The sequence below is a fragment of the Centroberyx affinis genome, unplaced genomic scaffold, assembly GCF_046629955.1.
Source record: "Centroberyx affinis isolate AG114_WGS23_722 - 3 ecotype Tasmania unplaced genomic scaffold, CSIRO-AGI_Caff_v1 ptg007620l_1, whole genome shotgun sequence".
NCBI lineage: Eukaryota > Metazoa > Chordata > Actinopteri > Beryciformes > Berycidae > Centroberyx > Centroberyx affinis.
Genome location: NW_027283843.1, coordinates 16,708 through 41,684, shown reverse-complemented (window position 1 = coordinate 41,684; position 24,977 = coordinate 16,708). Strand labels below are relative to the sequence as shown.

General features: G+C 42.2%; 1 pseudogene; it reads left to right on the top strand.

Annotated features, from left to right (window-relative positions):
• The first annotated feature begins 441 nt into the window (after positions 1 to 441).
• LOC139639737 (uncharacterized) overlaps positions 442 to 24,977 on the top strand; it is a 36,360-nt pseudogene continuing 11,824 nt past the window's right edge.

Genomic DNA, 24,977 nt, shown 5'->3' with positions numbered 1-24,977 from the left:
CATTGTCATTAAGGCGGAAAGCCACTCAGATGCGTTACAGGCCAGAATAAACAGAAAATAAGACTTCCGTTTCGAGCCTTTGGCCTTCAAAATAAAAGCCTAGACCGAAGTCATTTCCAGGAAATAGAGACGGGAGGGGCAAACCGGATTCGCCGGTTAGTTCAGACTCCATTGTAAAGGCTGAGGCAGGGTGAGTGTTATTACAATATTATTATTATAATTGTTGTTATTATTATTATTATTACTATTGTTATTATTATTATTATTATCATTGCTTATCCTGAATGTAGAGAAAACCATTCAGTGAATCAGAGTATTGTCATTTTACAAGGTAAAGGAACTGAGTATGTCACCCGATACAAACACGGAGGGGTTTTCCTGGATGATACATACAGCCTCTGGTCCAGACTCTGAAGGTGGAGTTCTTGTTTTTTTATTTCAGGAACAAAACCTGTTTTTCTCTGGATGTCGGGTGTAGATCGGTCGAGGCTTCATTGTTGTTGATTATGGTGAGTTAGTTTAAGTTTAAGTTCTCACATGGCAGCTGACAAGTCATCTGAAATACATGAACATCTCAATAATATCTACTTTAAAAGGAACACGTCATGAGATAAAATAATAATAATAGGCTAATAATCATAATAGTCATACTCGTAATAAATAGTCACATAATAGATTATCAAAGCGTTGTGGGATAAAATGACATTTCAGCACCAGGTAAAAAACTGCACCAAGATATGAGAAACTATATATATATAGCGTATATATATATAGACTACAGACAAAAAAATATAAATCTATTACAAGTCCGTATTTAATATTCCTGTGAAGTATGGAATGGAGGAGTTCATGTATCGATGGTTCGGCTCTTGGAAAGTGGAGTTTATGGTGATTTCTGGTTTGTGAGGAAGAAATCTGACAGAGATGCAGGGAGCCAACAGATCAGTGATCCAGTGATCCAGGGATCTACTGTAGGAAAACTCCCTCTCTGTGGCAGCAGGTAGAACTTGCGGTCTGAGCGGACAGCAGCACTTCTGACTGTTTGAAGCTCCAGACTGAACTGAAGCTTCTCTGTCCTCTGCTCCCTCTAACAGCCTGCAGAGGGCGCTACAGCTTCACAACACACTGCTGCTCAGTGTCAGGCTGCTGGGAAGGAGTCTATGGAAACAGAATCTAGTGAAGATTGCAAATGTTTTAATAGTTAGTTTTAGTTTTATTATTTTCCCCTTGCTCTTTTGATGACAGTGTTTGGGTCTATATACATGTGTGTTGTTTATGCGCTTGAAACGGGGTAAAAAAAAAAAAAAAAGGTTAAATAAAAAATAAATAGTTTTTACTGTTATTCAGTGTGTGTGTGTGTGTGTGTGTGTGTGTGTGTGTGTGTGTGTGTGTGTGTGTGTGTGTGTCCAATGTTTCTGTTCTACTTGTCAGACTGACTGAAGTCCAGAAGATGAGTGTTTGTGTGGAGGAAGAGGAGGGCAGAGCAGAGTCTCCAGTACCCAGCTGTCTGTCTATGAAGAGTGACCGCTCCAAAGATATTCCTCTAGTCTTCAGTAATGAACCTGGACCTTCAGACACAAAGTAAGAAGACTGTTATACTGGAAGTCTACCTGATGGATTATTATTAAATGGGAAAGAAGGCATAATACTGCTGTCAGTTAGAATTGTCTCCCTTCACTGTTACATTACACACTATGAGAGGATTGTATTCATGAAGCAAAACTAGTAGTGAGGATAAGACACTGGAAAAATAACTGTGCTCACTGCTCTACAACACAACTGTTCATCCAAAATGGATCTTCATCAGGAATATACAAGACAGAAACAGACAGAGTCATATTCAGGTGATATTAGTAAAAACATCTTGGTGTTTCCAGAGGCCAGGACCGGAGCCAGAGAGCAGAGTCTCCAGCACCCAGCTGTCTGTCTGTGAAGACTGACTGGTCTAAGGAGTCACCTTTGAATTTCAACAATGAACCTCAATGTCCAGACAACAAGTAAGATCACTGGTCACTATAAACTTCAACTTGAAACATGTAAAGACCAACACACTTGTAAGAATCCTGTAAGACCTAGTTAGCTGGCACAAGCCTTGTTCCATCTAAGATAAGGAGCTTCACATACAAGTCCTTCCCAAAAAGATCTTGTTTTTATTCCTGTGGTTGTAATATTAATAAACTTTGTTTGCACAGTGCTTGGGCAACATAGTGGCTCAATGTTTAGCACTGTCGCCTCACAGCTAAAAGTGGTGTTTAACTCTAAATTGCCCATGGGTGTGAAAGGGGGTGTTTTTTTGTTTTTTTTTAATTTATAATTTTTTTCATACACAATGCAAACACAAATGACATACCAAAAAAAACAAAAAAAAAACGCAATACAACATACAGTATGTGCACAAAAGCAAACAAAGGAATATAAGGGGGGGGGGGGGGGGGGGCATCAATAAATACTTAATGTAGCTGTTTTTTTTTTGTTTGTTTTTTTTAAACAAAAGATGCTTGAAAATCTACTTAGCTACGTAGCTCATCATATTATACACCATTACACATAATCCGGTAAGGAGTTCAAATATGACCTTTTGTATCCCACAATCCCTCTAGGCCCAGATCAAGGTGCCTTAATGTGGCGGCAGCTCTTTCCATCCCTTTTAAGTCTATAAACTCTTCCAGCCAACTGCTCAAGCTAAAACAGGTTGGAGTTCTTATCTTCCAATTCATAACAATTTTCCGTTTAGCAGCAAGACAACCCAATGTTACAAATCTCATTTTCCTTACAGATACCCCATCTATTTTGTCTCCTAGTATACACAGTATAGGACATTTAGGAACATCAACCTGGAGGATCTCTGTGAGAGCATTTGTTACCGCTGACCAGAGGGAGTTCACTGCAGGGCATTCCCACAGACAGTGCATCAGGGTGCCTCTTTTACCGCAGCCATGCCAGCATTTGTCTGAGACCGTAGCATTCATTTTATTACATTTTACTGGGGTAATATACGCCCTATGCAAAATTTTCATTTGAATGATTCTATATCGGACACATTTTGATATTATTGAAGTATTCCATATTCTTTGCCACTTGGCTGCGGAAAGGGGAACCCTGATGTCCTTCTCCCAGCAAAGTTGTATTGGTGAGTTACACTGAACTGTAGAGAGGCTCACAAGTTTATATATACTAGAGACCAATCCTTTCCTGGCAACAACATCCCATAACTTATTCTAGGTCTATACCCTTCTCTGTAGCTATTGGCACCCCTTTATGCATTTTAGATTTAATTATGGAGTATATTTGTTGATAAAGCAAAAAGGAGGTTACTAGATTACTATATGAAACTATTTTCCTATCACTGATTATATCTCCCAGACACTTAATGTTAGAATTCTGACACCTGGTGTTGACTAATGGTTTGCCTCCTGCTGAAAATAAAGGATTGTGCCAAAGAGGGCAAGATGGGAGAGAGGTTCCAGTAATAAAACCATAAAGAAGCCAAAGATATTTTGTTGTTAAGATTAACAATAATTCGTCCCTCCAGCCACTCCCAACTGCCTATTACATTAAGGTTACCATAACCCCATGCAATAGGATATCTGGTGTTATAAGATAAGTAATATTGGTAAATGTCTGGCACAGCCAGACCACCCTCATGTCTTGGCATTAAAAGTCTCTTTAGGCTTATTTTAGGTTTCTTATTACACCACAAAAAGGATGAGAACAAAGATTTTAACTCCTTAAACCAGTGTGATGGAAACTGCATGGGTAAGGCTGACATGATGAATGACAATCTTGGGAGAATATTCATCTTCAGCACCTCAGCCCTCCCCCACAGCGACACTGGCAAAGAAGACCATCTCTTTATGTCATCTCTTATTTTCCTCAATAAGCCTGGGGCATTCACTTAATAGATTTTGGAAATAGGGGATATGATTATAATACCCAAGTATTTAATTCCATTAGGTTTCCACATGAATGGTGCATTACCCAAGTCAATAGAAAAAGTATTACAGTTAAGAGGAATTGCCTCACATTTACTTAAAAATACTGAATGTATTGATAAGCCTTAGCACTGATGGAATAGACTGCACAGGTTTACTTACTACTAAAATGTCGTCTGCGTATATAAACTAGATTTAAAGTCATAACCTCCTATTTCAATGCCCTCTATGTTTTGGTTGCTGTGTATGGCATATGCCAGAGGTTCCAAGGCTAAAACAAAGAGTATCGGTGAGACTGGACAACCCTGGCGGGTAGAACGAGTAAGACAAAAGGGTTTAGACAAAATACCATTAGTTTTCATAGAAGACATGGCGCCACTATATAATGATTTGACCCATTTTAAAATATGTTGTCTTCTCATGTTACTGGATGATAAACGCCCCTGAACAAATCCTGTCTGGTCAGGATGGATCAGAGAAGGAACAACCTTGGATAACCTTAAAGCCAAAATTTTTGCATAATCCTTATAATCATTATTGAGAATGCTAATAGGACGCCAATTATTAATTTCTAAAAGATCCTTCCCAGATTTTGGCAATAGTGAAATATTAGCAAAACACATGGATGCAGGCATTTCCTGGTGTTCTACTCTGTCATTATATACTTTACAGAGAAGAGGAGATATTGCACTTTGAAAACACTTGTAGAATTCAATACTAAAACCGTCTTCACCAGGGGATTTTCCTGAAGATAATTCCTTTAAGGCTTGATGTATCTTGCTTTCTGAAATGGGAGCTTCTAAAACTGATATTTCATGCCCCTTGATAGTGGGCAGGTTTAAATCAGTGAAGAACTCTTACATTTCTGAACTATTCGACTCAGATTCTGAAGTATAAAATTTAGAATTTAATTTAATAATTTAATTGATGATATAGCCTGGCTATTCTCTAATTGTTTCAATTTTAAGGCTAACATTTTGCCAGCTTTATCACCTGATTCAAAGGTTTTCCACAACCTATATAGTGCATAGGCAGTTTCCTTGTGAATAATGGTTTGAAGTTCAGATTTCACTAAGAATAATTCTCTTTTCAGACTCAGATCATTTGGGTTCTCTGAATGTTTACTTTCAAGATCTTTAAGCCATAACTGCAGTGAAAGGGGGTGATTTACAGTCTACAGTGGATGGCATTTAAATGAAGCTTAAAATGTAAACTAATGTTATTTTTAAACTTGACCGTGTTTTCTGATGATAGCAGTGTCAGGAGGGCGGAGGCTAGGACCCAGATGCAGACAGTCGAGAAAGAGAGCTAGAAGCTTTAATGAAGAACTAAGGCAGGGTACAACTCAGGAAATCCAATAAGCAAAAAATGCAACAGGCTGGCAAAACAAAAGAAGACAAAAAGCCCAACCTGGCCGGCAACAAGATATCCACAGGAAAAACTGGTGACAAGGCAGGTAACACATGAATACAACAAGGACAGGAAACACAGGAACAGAGCAGGTATCTAAACAGACGAACTGACAAAGACTGCAAGGAACCAAGACAAGATATACACACAGACTGATTACACATGAGGGACAGCTGGCTGGCAGGGGAGAGTCTGGGAGGTGATAGGTTGATGACAGGCAGGAGAAGGCAGAACAAGGATACAAGGATAACGAGCTGATGACAGACAGGTGTGGTGGTACAGGAGGAGGGAAAGCTAATGAGGGGAAGTCCGAGGACATCTGGAGGCTGGCAGGAGGATGGCAGGACTGGGGAGTGAAGGAAGAGATAGAGCAGGACCAGGAACAGGGGCAGAACACGCAGACGGGCGGATCATGACAGTCATAATGTATTGTGTTCTTCTCCACAGAAAGAGGAAGAGGAGTCATGGTGTTGTGAAGGAGCAGCTGTCTTGGTGTGCATTGTGTCAGGAGGTCCTGAGTGATCCAGTCTCTACCAGCTGTGCACACTGGTTCTGCAGACAGTGCATCACCTCATACTGGGACCAGTCTGGTTCATCAGGAGACTCCACCTGTCCCCGGTGTGGAGAAAGATCCAGAACAAGAGCTGGACTGCAGACACCCAGTCAAACCAGCATTGCACAAAGTAAGACTGGGGGTCTACTGTTGTCACCATTTATAAAACCAGGACGTCTTGTGTTGCTACAGCCACATTTTTCTTTATCATGCAATACTGCCGTTTAAAAATTTTGCTACGTTTCATGAAATCTAGTAGATATATATCCCATATAGGACATATTAGGATATGATGTAGGATATAATAGTATATTTGTTTAACTATTTATTTCTTCAGATGGCAGTTTGCACGAGGTTTTAGACGAGCATAAGATGAGTGTGAGAAGGAGATGTGAATTTGTGACAGAAGGAACTGCTGAAGCAGGAACTGGAACCCCCCTCAACAGGATCTACACTGAGCTCTACATCACAGAGGGACAGACTGAAGAGGTTAATACCCAACATGAGGTGTGGCAGCTGGAGACAGCATCCAAGATGGAGACCCTCCATGACACTCTAATCAAGTGCCATGACATCTTTAAACTCTTACCTGGCCAAGAGACACACATCAGAGTAGTTCTGACGAAGGGCGTTGCTGGCATTGGAAAAACCTTCTCAGTGCAGAAGTTCACTCTGGACTGGGCAGAGGGCTTGGAAAATCAAGATGTCAGTCTTGTGATTCTGCTTTCGTTCCGGGAGCTGAACTTGATCAAAGATGAGCAGTACAGTCTTCTCATGCTGCTCCATGTTTTCCATCCAACATTACAGACGGTCACAGCAGAGAAGCTCTCTGTCTGTAAAGTTGTGTTCATCTTTGACGGCCTGGATGAAAGCAGACTTTTATTGGATTTCCAGAACAATGAGGTTGTGTCTGATGTCACACAGACATCATCAGTAGACGTGCTGTTGACAAACCTCATTGAGGGGAATCTTCTTCCCTCGGCTCTCCTCTGGATAACTTCCCGACCTGCAGCAGCCAATCAGATCCCTCCTACCTGTGTTGACAGGGTCACAGAAGTACGAGGGTTCACTGACCCCCAGAAGGAGGAGTACTTCAGGAGGAGATCCAGTGATGAGGAGCTGTCCAGCAGAATCATCTCACACATCAAGGCATCCAGGAGCCTCCACATCATGTGCCACATCCCAGTCTTCTGTTGGATCACTGCTACAGTTCTGGAGCACATGTTGACTACAGACCAGAGAGGAGAGCTGCCCAAGACCCTGACTGAGATGTACTCACACTTCCTGCTGGTTCAGACAAAGAGGAAGAAGCAGAAGTATGATGAGAAACATGAGATGAGTCAACAGGAGCTGCTGGAGACTGATAGGGAAGTTCTTCTGAAGCTGGGGAGGCTGGCGTTTGAACATCTGGAGAAAGGCAACCTCATGTTCTACCAAGAAGACCTGGAGGAGTGTGGTCTTGATGTCAGAGAGGCCTTGGTGTTCTCAGGAGTGTGCACAGAGATCTTCAAAAGAGAGTGTGTGCTCTTCCAGACAACGGTCTACTGCTTTGTTCATCTGAGCATTCAGGAGTTTCTCGCTGCAGTCTACATGTTCCACTGTTACACAAACAGGGATAAGAAGGTACTGGAGACATTCCTGGGAAGACACTGGGGTAGATATGACAGTGACCCATCCCTGGATATCTTCCTCGAGATAGTCATATTAGAGGCCGTAAGGAGTAAAAATGGCCACCTGGACCTCTTTGTCCGCTTCCTTCATGGTCTCTCACTGGAGTCCAACCAGAGTCTCTTAGGAGGCCTGCTGGGTTGGACAGATAGCAGTCCAGAAAGCATCCAGGGAGCCATCAGCAACCTGAAGAAGATGAACACCTACGATACCTCTCCTGACAGAAGCATCAACATCTTCCACTGTTTGATGGAGATGAACGACCAGTCAGTACATCAGGAGATCCAAGAGTTCCTGAAGTCAGAGAACAGATCAGAGAAGGAACTCTCTGAGATCGACTGCTCAGCTCTGGCCTACATGCTGCAGATGTCAGAGGAGGTTGTGGATGTGTTGGAACTGAAGGAGTACAACACATCAGAGGAGGGACGAAGGAGACTGATCCCAGCTGTGAGGAACTGCAGGAAGGCTCGGTTAGTCTTGATGTGATCAAAACATTGTAGAAGTACCTTCATACCTGGTAGCATCAGAATTACAATAAAGATATATAGTTCATCTAACATACACACTATAAAAGTGTTGTTGTACATACGTTTATTCCAAAGAATACAACCCAGTTGTGATTGGCCAAAAATATTCTTGAAATGTTGTTGAAAATACTGTGACAGCAAAGTATACTTCTAGTTTTCAGTTGGCTGTGTTTATAGTTATCAAGTTAGTGAACACAGTTATTCTGTTTAGCTGTAATGATTGTTATGACTTTACAATGAAGTGTTGTTTTTGTAGATCTGTTTCGACTTCACTCTGACCGTCACTACGCTCTAAATAGAAACATAGCCTTCGTTCCGCCTACTCTCGAGACCTTATGTAAACAAAGTCATGCCCATGACCCCCGGAGGCGAAACTTCCCGCACTATAAAGGCGGGGACAACTTCCGGCTCGCCCTCTTTGCCTTTCTCGCTTCAGAGACCAGGTACAGGTAGGACCCTGATTTACTCTTGTTAATCCACCATTGAATTTATCACCCATGCGGTGCAGGTGCCTTGTGTCCCTGTGAATTGTGGTGGTTTTGTTGCTTTTGCTACATGGTAGTGATAAGCTAAGTTAGATTGTTTTCTTTGTTAGCCAGAAGCTAGTTTGCTAGCATGCTAGCTAGGCTCCACTGTGTTTGTGGTAATTTCTGTTTCTTTCAGGTTATCCACCAGTGAATTGTGGGATATACCTTTCATTGCAGTAGCCCCTATTGTGCCCTATATCACTGTTCGCAGTTGGTGGGGTTTAGTGTCGGACCTGCTAGGTACGTGCGCGTACTGTTGCGGGCCATTTTCTTTGTGTGGGCTTGATTTACCCCTTACTGCTGTTCGTGGTCAGCGGGGTTGTGTTGTGGCCTTATCCAGCATCGGTGGTGATTCCCTTGGGCCTGCTGAGGGCGCGTCCCATACAGCGATGGTTCAACTCCTTTCATCTCTATCCAAAAAAGGACAGGAGGATGAGGCTGCTCATGACACAGTCCTGCATGTGGGCCCTGCTTCCCTGGAGGGACAGGGACTTCCTTCTCAGAGGAACCCCACTGGGGAACCTGCTTCACAGAAGGTCAATAATCACAACAGATGCATCACTGATGGGCTGGGGAGCCATCTGGGAGGGCAGGACAGTGAGGGGCATGTGAGAGCCCCCTTGGTCATCAGAACATATAAATGTGCTCGAACTAAGGGCCGTTCATCTTGCTCTCAAGGGTTTGTTGCCATCCATACGTCACAAACGTGCTGGTGAGAACGGACAGCACCTCTTCAGTGTACCATATAAATCACCAGGGTGGAACAAAGTCATTACTCTGTCTCCAGGTGGCAAGGGAGCTACTGTCATGGGCGTGGCCTCGACTGACCTCTCTGAGGGCAATCCACATCCAGAGTGTAGCAAACAGGGCGGCCAACATTCTGTCCTGGACAGGACCTCTCCCGGGAGAGTGGTGGTTACACCTGGATGTAGTGACCCAAATCTGGGCTCGATACGGGGTAGCCCAGGTCGAGAGCCAAAAGAAAGGGTTGGAGAGTTGTGTACTCTTTCTCTTTAGTGATGATTGTTTACGGTGGAGGGCAGTCAGCTCAGGGGTGTCACTTTGGCCTAACCCTGCCTTTTTGCCAAATGTACTTAAACCTCAGTCTACAAATCAGGTACTGGAGGTGGGTCAGTTTCAACCCTCTTCCTCCTCGCAGGCAGGAGTGGGAGGAGTTGCTCACCCTGTGTCCAGTTAGGACATTGCGTGCCTATGTGGCTTGTATTCAGCCTCTAAGGAGGTCTCATTCTCAGCTTTTTGTCTGCTATGGAAAGGCAAAACTGGGGTTACCGTTTTCTAAGCAGTGTTGATGTCATTTTGACATTTGTGCTGCAGCATCATGGTCTACACCGTGTACATTTGCAAAATTTTACACAGTTGATGTGACCTGTTCAACATCAGTAAGCACTGCTGTTCTGATGTCTGTTGCCAGCGAGGTTTGGATAATTAGATTCTTCTATTCCTCGTGATCCTTTTGGTCATCCCATTTAGACCGTAATGACGGTCAGAGTGAGGTCGAAACCGATCATAAGTTATGAACGTAACTATTGATCTGTGAGACCGAAGGATGATCATCACTATCCTTGTCGCTTGAAACACTCTGAGGCGCTCAAGGTAAGAGGGCGAGCCGGAAGTTGTCCCCGCCTTTATAGTACGGGAAGTTCCGCCTCCGGGGGTCATGGGCATGACTTTGTTTACATAAGGTCTCGAGAGTAGGCGGAACGAAGGCTATGATTCTATTTAGACAGTAGTGACGGTCATCCTGTTGAAAGACATTTTATCACAACAGACAGCAGTACTTTCCAGTGGATAATGTCTACAGTCTGCAATACTTCTTCTTCTTCTCATCATCATCATCATCATCATCATCATCATCATCTATCTATCTATCTATCTATCTATCTATCTATCTATCTATCGGTATGCTTAGTCTCTGCTCTGCTTGAAAATCACTGAATTCACATTTAATCTGGAATCACAGGCTTTCTGGCTGTGGACTATCAGAGCCTTACTGTGAAGTCCTGGCCTCAGCTCTGAAGTCCAACCCCTCCCATCTGAGAGAGCTGGACCTGAGTTATAACAGCTATCTGCAGGATTCAGGAGTGAAGCTGCTGTCTGCTGGACTGGAGAGTCCACACTGTAAACTGGAGACTCTGAGGTCAGACAGCATTTTATTATTTCTATATAGCATTATAGGAATAACTTGTTTTATAGCTGCATGCTTCATTCTTTATTCAGATTGAGTGAGTGCAACTTGTCAGAGAGCAGCTGTGCTTCTCTGGCCTCAGCTCTGAAGTCCAACTCCTCCCATCTGAGAGAGCTGGAGCTCAGTGGCAACAAGCTGCAGGATTCAGGATTGAAGCTGCTGTCTGCTGGACTGGAGAGTCCACACTGTAGACTGGAGACTCTGAGGTCAGACAGCATTCCTTAGTTCTGTGCTAACATGAATACTACAAAAATATGATCCACACTGACTAGCGTAATGATAAAGCCTATTCACTAGTATAATGTTAAAGCAGCCCTTCCTCTAGCTTAATGGTAAAGCCCTAACCCTAACCCTAACCCTAAGCCCAGGAAAAAATTCCATTCGCTAATTAATTCTTCAGTCTCTACCTGTTTATTCAAGCAGCAGCATGTTGTCATTAAAGGATAATTGCTATTTTCAACCTGGTTTTTGCTGTCATGATGATTGATTGTTCACTGTAGAGCTTTATGTACCTCTAGTTTGCTGGAAGTGCTGCTCTCCAATACACACCTAGAGGGCAAACATAACCAACAATAGTCGCAATTGCAATTAAAGTGACTGATGGCTAATTAGATAATGTTAGCTGTGAATGAAAGTACCAGCCCATTTCATGCTTTGTTCCCTTGTGTCCTAAAAAAATACAACCCAGACTAAAACAGAGAGCTTAAAATAAGATATCTAATACCACCAGTTTCAGGCAATGGGTTGTCAGACATTGGATGTAGGCAGGTGCCATGGCAGTGTGAGTGTTACTGTCTTGAAAGGACAGGTTTTATTCGCTTTAATTGCATGATGGTAAAAACTAGGAAAATATGACCCAGGTTGAAAATAGCAGGAATTATCTTTTAAGAATAATGAGCGCTGTTTTTCCTTGTTATATTATGTCTTTTTGAACCTGGCACCCTGTTAGGTTCAGGTGGAGCTGAGCGTCCCATTTTAGAAAATTCTACATTCAAAACCTCACTCTGATTAGATAATGAGAGATTGGATGGCTTCAAACAGTATGTCTATCCATGAAAAAATGTCTTCTGTAGCTAAATGCTTTGTTCTTTATTCAGATTGAGTTGCTGCTGGTTCTCAGAGAGCAGCTGGGCTTCTCTGGCCTCAGCTCTGAAGTCCAACCCCTCCCATCTGAGAGAGCTGGACCTGAGTAAAAACAAGCTGCAGGATTCAGGAGTGAAGCTGCTGTCTGATCTTCTGGAGAGTCCACACTGTAGACTGGAGACTCTGAGGTCAGACTGCATTATTAATTCTGTGTTGACAGGAATATGAGATGAATATTATATCAATTTTGCTAGTCACACTAAATTTGCATCTGCATTAGGCTGATATATTCCATAATAATTATAAGCATCCTAAATAGACCTTGAAGCTAAATGTTGAATGACAACTATTGGTTGCGGAATCACTGAAATTTTGAGCAATATATCTGAAAAATATTACTTTAGCCATTCATTCCCATTCAAACCCATTGATAGATGTTTGACCTTTAAGATAAGATAAAATTGTATGGTCCAAAAGTTAAAATGTGTGTGTGTGTGTGTGTGTGTGTGTGTGTGTGTGTGTGTGTGTGTGTGTGCGTGTAGATAAAGAAAAAGTAAATAAATAAATCATCACATACACTATTTCATAAAATTACAATGGCTACCCATATACTGCACCATTTCCATCCTGCCCCCCCCACACATCTAAGTTCATGTGTGTCCATGTGTCCATTTAACGTGGGCCCCAGTGCTTATTTAGTGTCCTCAGTGAATGGGGAACAAAAGAGTTCTTGAACTTATTCTTTTTACAGTTGAGTAGTCTGAACCGCCTCCCTGATGGTAGAAGCTAAAACTCGTCATGGAGAATCTAGGAGGGGTCCAGAATGATATTGTCCGCCAGTCTCAGAACTCTTTTGTGGCAGGCTTCGTGGAATGTCTTCTCTAGTGGCTGACCAACCACTTTCGAGCACACCCTCAGCAATCTCGGAACCCATCGTCTATCGGTCTGACGACGATTAGACTCTGGGGGCGACAGCCAATATTTCGGTGTTTCCGGTGTAGCCAGCGGACATCCAGGCCAAGACTTCCTCTTCTGTGCGCCAGTCATTGTTTACAGTCCGATTAGCAACTTGAGACACGAGAATGGAGTCGGAGTTGAGAGACAACGTCTATGACCAGATTGTTTCAGAAATGTTTTAGGTCCTGACGACATTTCGGCTAATCTCTATAAACAGATATCTGCATATGAGACGTCGTCTCTCAACTCCAACTCCATTCTCGCGTCTCAAGTTGCTAATTGGACTGTAAACAATGACCCAGAGTCTAATCATCGTCAGACCGATAGACGATGGGTTCCGAGATTGCTGAGGGTATGCTCAAAAGTGGTTGGTGGGTTCCGAGATTGTACCCTCAGTTTTTTGTGTTGCATGTTTTTTGGAGGATCAGGGTAACGTGTGAGGTCTTCCATAGTTTGGGGACTGTGTGTGTATGCAACGATTCTTGGAAGTTGCCATGCAGGTGCAAGTTCTCTACCATAACATTTGAGAATAAATGGACTGATGTGATCAGGACCACTGGCCTTCTGTGCATTGAGGTGTAGAAAACCTCAGCCTTCAGTCTCCCATCTGGTGAAGAATGCATTATGTTCACTGGCATACACCTCCTCATTTTCTGACACAATAGATTTCTGAGATGAGACCATACCTGTCATGGCCTTCATGGTGTCCCACATTCTCCTAGGGTTTCCAGCTGTGAAAGCGTCCTCCAGGTGTTGCCTGTTTCCTGCTTGGCCTTCCTCAGTTTCCCCTTCAGGTCCTTCCCCGTTAGGTGCAATTCCTCTGTGTCATTTGTTTTGAAGGCCATTTTTCTCAAGTTCATTGTGGGCTTATGCCCTTTGTTACATAAATCTTATTGTTGGGATACACCTTCCCTGTTTTCGTAGGTATTGTTGATTGCACACAAAAGTTTATGTAGTCTGTGGTCACTGTGCACGTGGCATCCCGGGTGTCCCCCCTGAAGACCTCCCACTCATTGGTCTCAAAGCAGGCTCTCAACTCCTCTCTACTCTCCTCCATCCACACCACCTTCTGTTCTGTTTTTATGGGATGAACTGATTAGAATTTGGTGGTCAAAGGTCAAGGTCACTGTGACCTCACAAAAGACGTTTTTGGCCATAACTCAAGAATTCATAATTTCACACAAATGTCTAATAGGATAAAATGATGAGGTGATGACATTTTCTATCCAAAAGTTCAAAGGTCAACTTCACTGTGCTTCACAAAACGGTGGAAGTGCTGTCACTTACTTTTGCAGACACCAAAATCCTTTAAGTTGACCTAATAATCACATTACTTATATATGTTCAATAAATAAAGACTGTCCTTGCAATGATAAAACAAAGTTTATTGGCAGAGGCATACAACCGCAAGGCAGTTATTTATAGTTTTGCTTTTGAGCTTGTTTCTGTAGGTACAGGTTAAGGTGCACAACATTATGATCTGAGTTCGATATGGGTGGTTTGCATAGTCCTTGTATGCATCTTTTACATTAACATAGCACCTGTCCAATATGTTGCCCTTCTGCGCCCTTTGGCAGTCAACATATTGTTGGAATCCGGGCATTGAACTCTCCAGGGTGGGGCAGGGGGTGGGGGAATAAATAAGTTAAATGTTGAATTACAACAATCAGTTGAGGAATCACTGACATCATTTTAAACCTATTTGCATGTCGCATGCAAAAATCTTGAGTGAATCTAGCAAGCGTAATAAACATAGTGCAAAGACACATATAGGATAGATGAAACACATTTGCTAATTCACTGTTTTTTCAAGCAGCAAGATGTTGTCATTTGTATTAACTAGCTAACTAACTAACAAACTAACTTTCCCTCATTATATAATGTCTTTTTGAACCTGACATCATGTTGGGTTTAGGTTTTTGGAGTTGAGCTTGATCGATATTTAAAAAAAAAAAAATCTATATTTTAAACCTTGACAACTCTGTTTGGGTTATGAGAGATGGGATGGTTTCAAGCAGGTTTTCTATCCAGGAATAATGTATTTTGGCATAGCAATGTTGAGCTACATATTTAAAACCTGAACAGGTCTGACTGGATTATGAAACACTAGACTGTTGCAAACACTTTTCAGTCCAGGAAAATTCTTTACCTACATGCTTTATTCTTTATTCAGATTGAGTAAATGCAGCTTGTCAGAGAGCAGCTGTGCTTCTCTGGCCTCAGCTCTGAAGTCCAACTCCTCCCATCTGAGAGAGCTGCAGCTGAGTGGCAACGATCTGCAGGATTCAGGAGTGAAGCTGCTGTCTGCTGGACTGGAGAGTCCACACTGTAGACTGGAGACTCTGAGGTAGAGCATCTCTTTTTCCCTCTGTGAAGCTCTACTTGAACATCAGCAGTGGTTTGTTAAAATCCTCCTCTCTCTGCAGGCTGACAGACTGTCAGATCACAGGTGAAGGCATAGCAGTGTTAAACCTGCTGATTCCAAACTCAGTTGTGATTGGCCAAAAATGTTGTGATTGTTCATTGTTATTGTACATGCTGTGAGAGCAAAGTACATTTATAGTTTTCAGTTGGCTGTGTTTATAGTTTATATGTTTGTAAACACATTTATGAAACTCTACTTGAACACCAGTAGTGGTTTTTTTTAAAATCCCCCTCTCTCCGCAGGCTTACAGACTGTCAGCTCACAAATGAAGGCTGTGCTTCTCTGGCCTCAGCTCTGAAGTCCAACTCCTCCCGTCTGAGAGAGCTGGACCTGAGTAGCAACAAGCTGCAGGATTCAGGAGTGAAGCTGCTGTCTGATCTTCTGGAGAGTCCACACTGTAGACTGGAGACTCTGAGGTCAGTAGAGGGTTGGAGTCAGTCCATGTTGACAAGGTCCATTGGTTGGTCTCAGTTAGTGGCAGAATTGTGATAAACACAGTAAGTCTTAACTTCAGTAGAAAGAACGCACACCCAGCAAGGTGCAGACATGAGGGTTTTGTAATACTTTCACTTTCAACTTCCATGTGGCCAAAAATATCTGGTGGGATAAATAAAGGATGAAACTTAAAGAAGAGAGAAGAGTGTGCAACATGAATTGTCTTTATAAGTGGAACTAAACACAGTATCAAACCAAAGATCCAGCATTTCCTGGTAAATATAAAAACTTGTCAATGGGCTGCTCTTCTCAGTGAAGGTGTGAGAGGAGAATGGTGTCAGGTTTCGGGATTGGACAGAAAGCCAGACAGAGAGAACAGTCAGCCAATTAGATCAGCCAGAAGTGTGTTGTGATTGTGTGTTTGACTTGACTGTTGTTGTTGTTGTTGTTGTTGTGTTCATCCCTACAGGGTGGACGATGGAGGAGAATGGATTACAGCTGACAGCCTTACAAGATGTGAGTACTGGGACAGTTTGTGCACACTGCTGAAACCGCTCTGTATCTCACTCTCTCACACACATGCACATGCGCACACACACACACACACACACACACACACACAGAGCTTAATCTACACACACCGAGCACTTTATTAGGAACACCTTACTAATACTGGGTAGGTATCAGCTTTCAGCTCAGTGTCAACCGGCTACCAAAGTGCCATCCGCCTCCAGGTTGGACGTGTTGCATTCTGGGATGCTTTTCTGCTCTCCACAGTTGTAAAGAGGTTATCTGAGTTACTGAAGCCTTTCTGTCAGCTCCAACCAGCCTGGCCGTTCTCCTCTGACCTCTGACCTCTGACCTCTCTCATCAACAAGCGTTTCTGTCCGCAGAACTGTCACTCACTGGAAGTTTTTATGCCTCCACACCGGCGACTGTTGCGGCCAAAGGTGTTATGTTTTCAGGTTGTCCGTCCGTCCGCCTGTCCGTCATACGTACGTTAGGGCTGGGCGATAATTCAATATTATCGTTTATCATCCTTCATATCGTGATGATATGAAGATATTTTGATATCGTGACACACATTTCTGCTGTCTGAATTGATGATGACAAGCAAATTTCACTTAAAAACTCTGATAAAATGAGGTATGGTACGAATATTATTTGAATATTTCTGTTTTGCTTGACACCACACCTAACATTACCATTCAGTTCAATGAGATGAACATTAATTTGATTATTTAACGTGATTTTGCATACATGAACCATATCGTGATATATATTGATATCGAGAAAAATCCTTATGATTATCATGATATTGATTTCAACCATATCGCCCAGCCCTAACGTACGTACGTCCATCCATTCTCGTGAACGCGATATCTCAGGAACGCCTTCAGGGAATTTCTTCAAATTTGGGACAAACGTCCACTTGGACTCAAGGATGAACTGATTAGAATTTGGTGGTCAAAGTCAAAGATCAAGGTCACTGTGACCTCACAAAAGATGTTTTTGGCCATAACTCAAGAATTCATACACTAATTATGACAAAATTTCACACAAATGTCCAATAGGATAAAATGATGAAGTGATGACATTTTATATCCAAAAGTTCAAAGGTCAACTTCACTGTGACATCATAATGTTTTGCTTACCACTGTAGCTGAGAAAACGATCTTGGGTCATTCTACAAAAACGGTGGAAGTGCTGTCACTTACTTTTGCAGACAACAAAATCCTTTAAGTTGATCTAATAATCACATTAATTATATATGTTCAATAAATAAAGACTGTCCTTGCAATGATAAAAAAAAGTTTATTGGCAGAGGCATACAACCGCGAGGCGGTTACTTCTAGTTTTGAGATCAGCAGTTTCAGTAATACTCAAAGCAGCCTGTCTGGCACCAACAGCCATGCCATGGTCAAAGTCACTAAGATCAGATTTTTTCCCCATTCTGATGCTTGATGTGAACATGAACTGAAGCTGCTGACCTGTATCTGCATGATCTTATGCGTTGCACTGCTGCCACATGATTGGCTGACTGGATAATTGCATGAATAAGCAGGTGGACAGAAGTTCCTAATTAATTGCTCGGTGAGTGTATGTTCCTGTGCCTGTCGAAGGGCTTGTTCAGACCAGAAGTGCATTTCTACACCATCCGGCAGGTAAGGTCTCTGAGTAAAATGCACTACACAGAGGAGAAATGTCCCATTAAAACAGAATGGATTGAGATTGCACTCAGACAAAGCAGCAACATCCCAAACATCATCTTTTCTAATGTTTTCTTTATAGAAACAATGCTGACAGTCATACAGCTTCCTGTATTTTCCCCCTTCAGTGATTAACTTTATATCTTCACTTTCTACACAGACTCTGTCAGCATTAAATCAGTCAGGTGGATTTGTTTAGGATTATTTTTCAGCCAGTGTCGTGCACAATCTTTGGCCAAGCATATAGGATCTGTCCCTCTTGCTCTCTCAAATATGTACTAATCTGATTTTATTTATGTTCATTATAATTCAAAAGCAGATAAGATGTTCATCATCCCAGTGACTTCTTTTAAAATGTGCATCAGTGCAGATTTAGTAATTAACAGTAAAGACATAGATTAATCACTGAACATATCTGTGCTTCTGTGGTAATGATGCAACAATGACCATCTCCAGTACAGTGTGTTTTCACTGTGTATTTCTGTGAAATCTGCAAGCTGTGTGCAGAGAAAATAGACTCGACCCCGAAACTATCGCTGCAGGTCCAAGAGCCGTAATCTTAGTCTGTTCACTCCAATCCATTAACATGAGAGCTGATAGAAAGCGGGCTGCAATACTCAGCCAATCCACTTCTGTTCTGAACAGGGTTTAAAGGGCAACTTCGCCGATTTTCAACCAGCTTTGTATCATTACAATGTCGGTAGTAGATGCAAATGAACAATGTTTAACTTCCCTCCATGTTGCCTGCAGCCAGAGCTCCCAGTTCATTTGCCGGCAAAAAGCCCCCGGGTGACGCGAAACGCGTCATCCAGGGAAACTTTGGAGCTCGGCCTTAGAAAACTCAGCCTACAAACTACGTTTCCGCATTTTCTGTAGTGGTGCCTTCAAGGACGGTAAAATGTGGGTCTCCCAAAACACTCCCGTCCCATGCTACACTAGCGATAGGGAAAAGCAGACACTAATATATCATACTACTAAATACTAAAAACTAGTTTCATGATATGAGGCCGAATATCGCACTGTTGAATCAGACACAACAGAGTCTGGAAGAGGAAGCGACCACCGGAGCGGCGTTTCAGCCGCAGCTAAACTAAGCTGCTAAATTTCTCCGTGATTCATCCAGAAAGGCTGAATCTAACACAAAAAAACAACTAGCTATTAATGTCAGAGCGGAGATGTGGCGCCACTATTGCAACTTATGAGGCCGAATATAGTGCTGTGGAATCAGACAAAACAGAGTGTGGAGGAGAGGGCGACCACAGGAGCTGACACGCCTGCAGCCATGGAAGAGGAAGCGACCACCGGACTGGAGCGACGTTTCAGCCGCAGCTAAAATACGCTAAGCTGCTAAGTTTCTCTGTGATTCAACCAGAAGAGCTGAATCTAACACAAAAAAACAACTAGTTTTACAATATAATGTCGGAGCAGAGATGTGGCGCCACTATTACAACTTATGAGGCCGAATATAGAGCTGTGGAATCAGACAAAACAGAGTGTGGAGGAGAGGGCGACCACAGGAGCTGTGACAGCGTCAGCCGAGAGAGACACTCTGCACCGGGAGAGACACTCTGCACCGGGAGAGACGCTCTGCACCGGGAGAGACGCTCTGCACCGGGAGAGACGCTCTGCACCGGGAGAGACGCTCTGCACCGGGAGAGACGCTCTGACCGGGAGAGACGCTCTGCACCGGGAGAGACGCTCTGCACCGAGAGAGACGCTCTGCACCGGGGGCTGAACACCTGTGAACGCCCGGTGATGATCGTCAGGGGGACAGACAGAAAACTCCGCGCTGCAACAAACTTCACGGTGCTTTGGTGAACCTGATTTTGTTTTCTGACAGAATGTTATATCGGACTTTGCCGACTCTGAATACAGAACAACAGCGGTGAGTTGATCCACAGAACCTAACTGACTCCAGCGCTGCTTTGTTTTGTGATCCTTTGAAAACGGATGCGATTTATCCAGACTTGATGAGGAAAAATGTTTTGTAAATGAAAATAAGCCTCAGTAAAGAGATATAATGCTGCTTTCTCTCTGCTAACTTTGTCTTTGGTGCTACACTGACCGTGAACGCACCGTCAGAGTCAGTGACACGCGCAATGCATTCTGGTTGTTGTAGGATTCCGATATGGACGATATGGGGAATCTACAGCCATTTTCTCAGTTTTCTCTGGTCATAGGGCTCCAATTTCAAAAATAATTGTACATTTCTACTACATGGGTGACCTAGTTTTAATAAATCATCATATTCACAGCAGTGAAATAGGCCTTTAAGTCGCTACTAGCCTTCATAATGGATGTGCTGCATTTCTGATTGAGAAGTGATGAAGTGAGTCTTAGTAAATGTTTTTTTCTGATGTCTGTTGTGTGTCTTCTTCTCCCCATCAGATGCCTGTCATCTCACTCTGGATCCAAACACAGCAAACAGAAACCTCGATCTGTCTGAGGACGACAGAAAGGTGACGGTGGTGAGAGAGGAGCAGCTGTATCCTGATCACCCAGAGAGATTTAACCAGCAGCATCAGGTTCTGTGTAGAGAGGGTCTGACTGGGCGATGTTACTGGGAGGTTGAGTGGAATGAAGAGATTAATATAGCACTGACTTACAGAGGAATCAGAAGGAGAGGATGGGATCTTGAATGTCAGTTTGGATATAATGACCAGTCCTGGACTCTGGAGTGCTTTGATAACAGCTACACTGCCAGACACAATGGGAAGTCCACCATCATCTCTGTCCGTTCCTCTGGATCTAACAGAGTAGCAGTGTATCTGGACTGGTCTGCTGGGACTCTGTCCTTCTACAAAGTCTCTCCTGACAACCTGAGACTCCTCCACACCTTCTGCTCCACATTCACTGAGCCCCTCTACCCTGGGTTTGGGTTTAGGTTCTGGTCCCTTGGTTCTGGTCTGGTTCTGGTGCCAATTTCTCAGAAACAGGCACTGGCTTGAAAGGACTTTGGAACATCTTAAGCAAAGGCTTGGTTGGTAATGAGTTGGATAAGCTTCTAAAAACCACTCACCCTCATGCCAGTTGAAACACAGGTGAAGTTTGTTAGTCGATATAACACACAGGGAGGTTGCCAGCATAACTCTGTGCAGCCTTCTCCAAAACAACTAGAATCCATGGGGTCTGGTTCTTTAGAGTTCCAAAAACAGCAAAAATGACCATAAAATTACTCCATACAGCTCTGTAGCATAATGAAAGTCTCCTGAAGCAAAACGATCACACAATGAGTGGAAAAGAACAATATTTACACTCTTATTTACACAATTATTTAGCAGAAATCTTCACTACATTTTTTTCTGAAAACCCAGACCTGGCGCGTTCATGTGAATCTCCCCGACTTTGAGCTATTCCTTTAAACAAAGAACAGACAGTAGGAGCTTCTGACTGGAAATGCGTCACTGGGTTCAGACTCTTTATGGCAATAATGGAGAAAGGTTCCACCCGGAGGTGGAGATAGAGGAAAGAAAGTAGATGGATTTTTGAGCCAAATGACACGAAATGGTTTAAATGAAGAAATAGATTTATCTTGCTATTTATGAGAATATTTTTTCTGTGTTGCATTTCTGCATTGTAGAGATAATCTATTGCGGATCAAAGGGATTGGTAGGAAGGGGGGACTGGATGTGTATTTAGGACATTTTCTTTTTTTTCTGTTTTTTTTATGTAATTTTCTGTAAACTTATATATGCAGTTTAAAGAATTGTTTATAAATTGTAATCGAAAAATGGTAACATTGTATGCATGTGATGATGATGCTATCATTAGATGTTTGACCAGGATCCAGTTAGATGTACGAGAGATGTGACTGTTAATTAAGTTAACTGGCGACAGGTGGTGAGAGCTGATGGCATTTGTATTTGTATTTGTATACTTTATTAATTATTATTTATTCTCTGGTCCTGGATTTGTTTGTTTGAGACACAGCAGCAACTGAAGAAAGCAGCAGAGCCAAAACATCTGGCTGTTTCTTATGTACTCATCTTAAATATTTAAAATAAATACTGAGCCATTGACAACAGGTTATTCCCTGTTTCCACCACTAGGCGGAGACAGAAACATCACTGATGAGCACAGAGGAACAATTTCAGCTCATAGTTAGTACAAGTAGTAGTTGGATTAGTTGTAGCAGCAGTAAAAGTATCAGTAGTAGTAGTTGTAGCAGTAGTAGTAATAGAAATAGTAGTTGTAGTAGTAGTAGTAGTTGTAGTACCAGTATTTGTTGAATGAATAGTAGTAGTAATAGTAGTAGTTGTAGTCATAATGAAAGTAGTACTAGTAGAGGTAGAGGAGAGGAAGAGGAGAAGAAGTAGAGGACCAAAAGGACATTAAGATGAAAATGCCAAGACTATTACCAGATCAAATAAATCCTATGAAACACAATATATCATAATTCATACACTCATGCACTCATCATCACTTTCTATGGATATGGCCATGGCCATTAATCACCTCTTTTGGTCATCAGTTCAGAAGGAAATAGAGAGAATATTTGGCATTAAAATACTCTAAGACTCAGTAAAATGTGTTCTTGGTCTAGATTTACATGCTGGTGTTATGGAAGCTGCTGGGTCCAGGTTTTGAGTCTCGGTCCTGGTTCTTTCCGTGTGGAGTTCACATGTTCTTCCCGTGTTCTGCGTCGGTTTCCAAAGAGATGCAGGTCAGGTGGACTGAAGACTCTTAATTATCCATAGGTGTTAATGTGAGCATGAGTGTGTTGATGTAGGACAGTGTACGATCTGTATGATGTATATGATGTTGTATGATACACAGTATATAGTGATGTAGTATGGTATATGACATGATGTGGCATGTAAAGCCCTTTGAGACAGGCTTGTGATGAAGGCCTACTGCATATAAATAAACTTGACTTACTGCTGGAACCCTAGATGAGTTTGTAAGGGAGTTGTCTCTCCTTTCTGCCTGTATCAGCAGTGAATGACCGACTACTACCTGCATTGTCAACTGAACTTTTTCTTTTGTGTATATTATTCTTTTGTAAGATTGCACTTCATTGATCCCATTGGGGAAATTCAGGTGCCACAGCAGCAATTGGCGGAACAGTGCCAAGGAAATTAAGTACAGGAAGGCAACAAAAGAAAAGAGGTAATAAAATAAAGGTAATGTACATAATATAAAACCATAGACACAGTGCAAATAAATGCAAATAACAAATGCAGATTAATGTTTATAGCTATGGTTTCTCCCAAGCCCTTTCTTTTCTCTTAAGGTGGACTGCAGTAGGGGAAACATATTTCCAGGTGGAACATCCCAGAATTTATAGCCTACATACTCGTCATTTACTGCTGACGTGTAAAGCTTTAATTCAAGGAAAAAGTATCAGCATTTTGCACAAAACCTCTTTTCAGACAAAAGTATTCAATACATTAGAAGACATTTACAGGAGATGGAGAGGGCAGCAGCCACACGGATCATGTGATCCAGGGTCATGAGAACAGGGAGGGAACAGTGAAACTGAAAGTATGAAGCAGTTAGTTCAGACTCCATTTTGAGACACAAAGCAGAGCAGGAGGAGGAAAACAGAAGGCTGAGGCAGGGTGAGTGTTATTACAACATTATTATTATTTTACTGTAAAAGTCTCTGAGTCAGTTGTCTGCCTGTGGACTGTAGAGGGAATAAGAGTCAGAATGAACTGAACAGTTTATCACTGATTCATCTGTGGATACAAAGTCCTGATTGGCTGTTTAACACACACTGTTTTTAATTAGACATGTTTAAAGAAAACAAGGCAACACAAACTTAGCAGGTGTCGATTAGAGGTTAGGGGAACGTATGTGAATGTCAGTCAATGGTTGGTCCTCCTGAGGGTAGAAGGACAAGGACGTGTGTGTGTGTGTGTGTGTGTGTGTGTGTGTGTGTCTATAACCGGAGTGGTATTTCCTGTTTTCCCATTCTCCAGTGTTTCTGTTCTATCTCACAGACTGACAAGTCCAGAAGATGAGTGTTTGTGTGGAGGAAGAGGAGGGCAGAGCAGAGTCTCCAGTACCCAGCTGTCTGTCTATGAAGACTGACCGGTCCAAAGATTTTCCTCTAAACTTCAGTAATGAACCTGGACCTTCAGACACAAGGTAAGAGGACTGGTTACACTGGAAGTCTACCTAATGGAATATGATTCAATGAAACTTTATTTATAAAATCAATACAATAGTGAAGATATCAAGGAAAGACTCTGGAAATAGAAAAATAACTGCTCACTGCTCTACAGTACAACCAAAATGGATCTGTAGCCATTTTGTTTTTGTTTTGTAAAAGAGAACTACAAAGGCAGTCGCCTAGTAATGAGCAGGAGATGATGCAGTCCCCGTCTGAGGCAGAATATTGTTTTTCAACCGGACGCTCACACATGTGGATTACACTACACTGTGGATTAAGTGTGTTGAAAACAAGACCATCTTTAAGCGTCTCCAAACTTGAAATCCTTTACAGGATCTTTATCTGGATTATGTTAGCCAGAATTCACATAGATTCACATAGAATAAAATAAGATACTTGAAATGTAAATGATCTCTTTAGGAAATATGGATCATTGCAGCAGCAAATAATGCCAGGACACAGCAAAGAAAAATAAAATATAAATCAGAGTGGAGCAAATGGGTGGAAATAAACATAATGTATCAGACAATCATAAACACAACAAACATTTAATTTGTTATAAGCTGAGACCTATTTGTCTCTATAAAACCAAATATAAAAACCAAATGCAGCTTTTTTTTATAACAATGCATCCTGCTCCCACAACATAATTGTTAGTACTTACATTTTTCATACAGTGTTAGTATACATTTATCAGTGAAGTCTGCATACAGGGTTCATCATAGTTATCATTAATGCAACTTGGGGATCAATAGATATAGATAATTAAAAACAGCCAGTTGGGAAAGATGGAGGGGCTTAAATGACATCACCAATCAATAGGAAACCCTCTCCTGGGTCGGAGTCATCACAATCTAGAGGAACCAGATGGAGAGAAAAAGTGACAGTGTGCAACGTCACATGCATTGTTGTCCGTCTTTACTTGA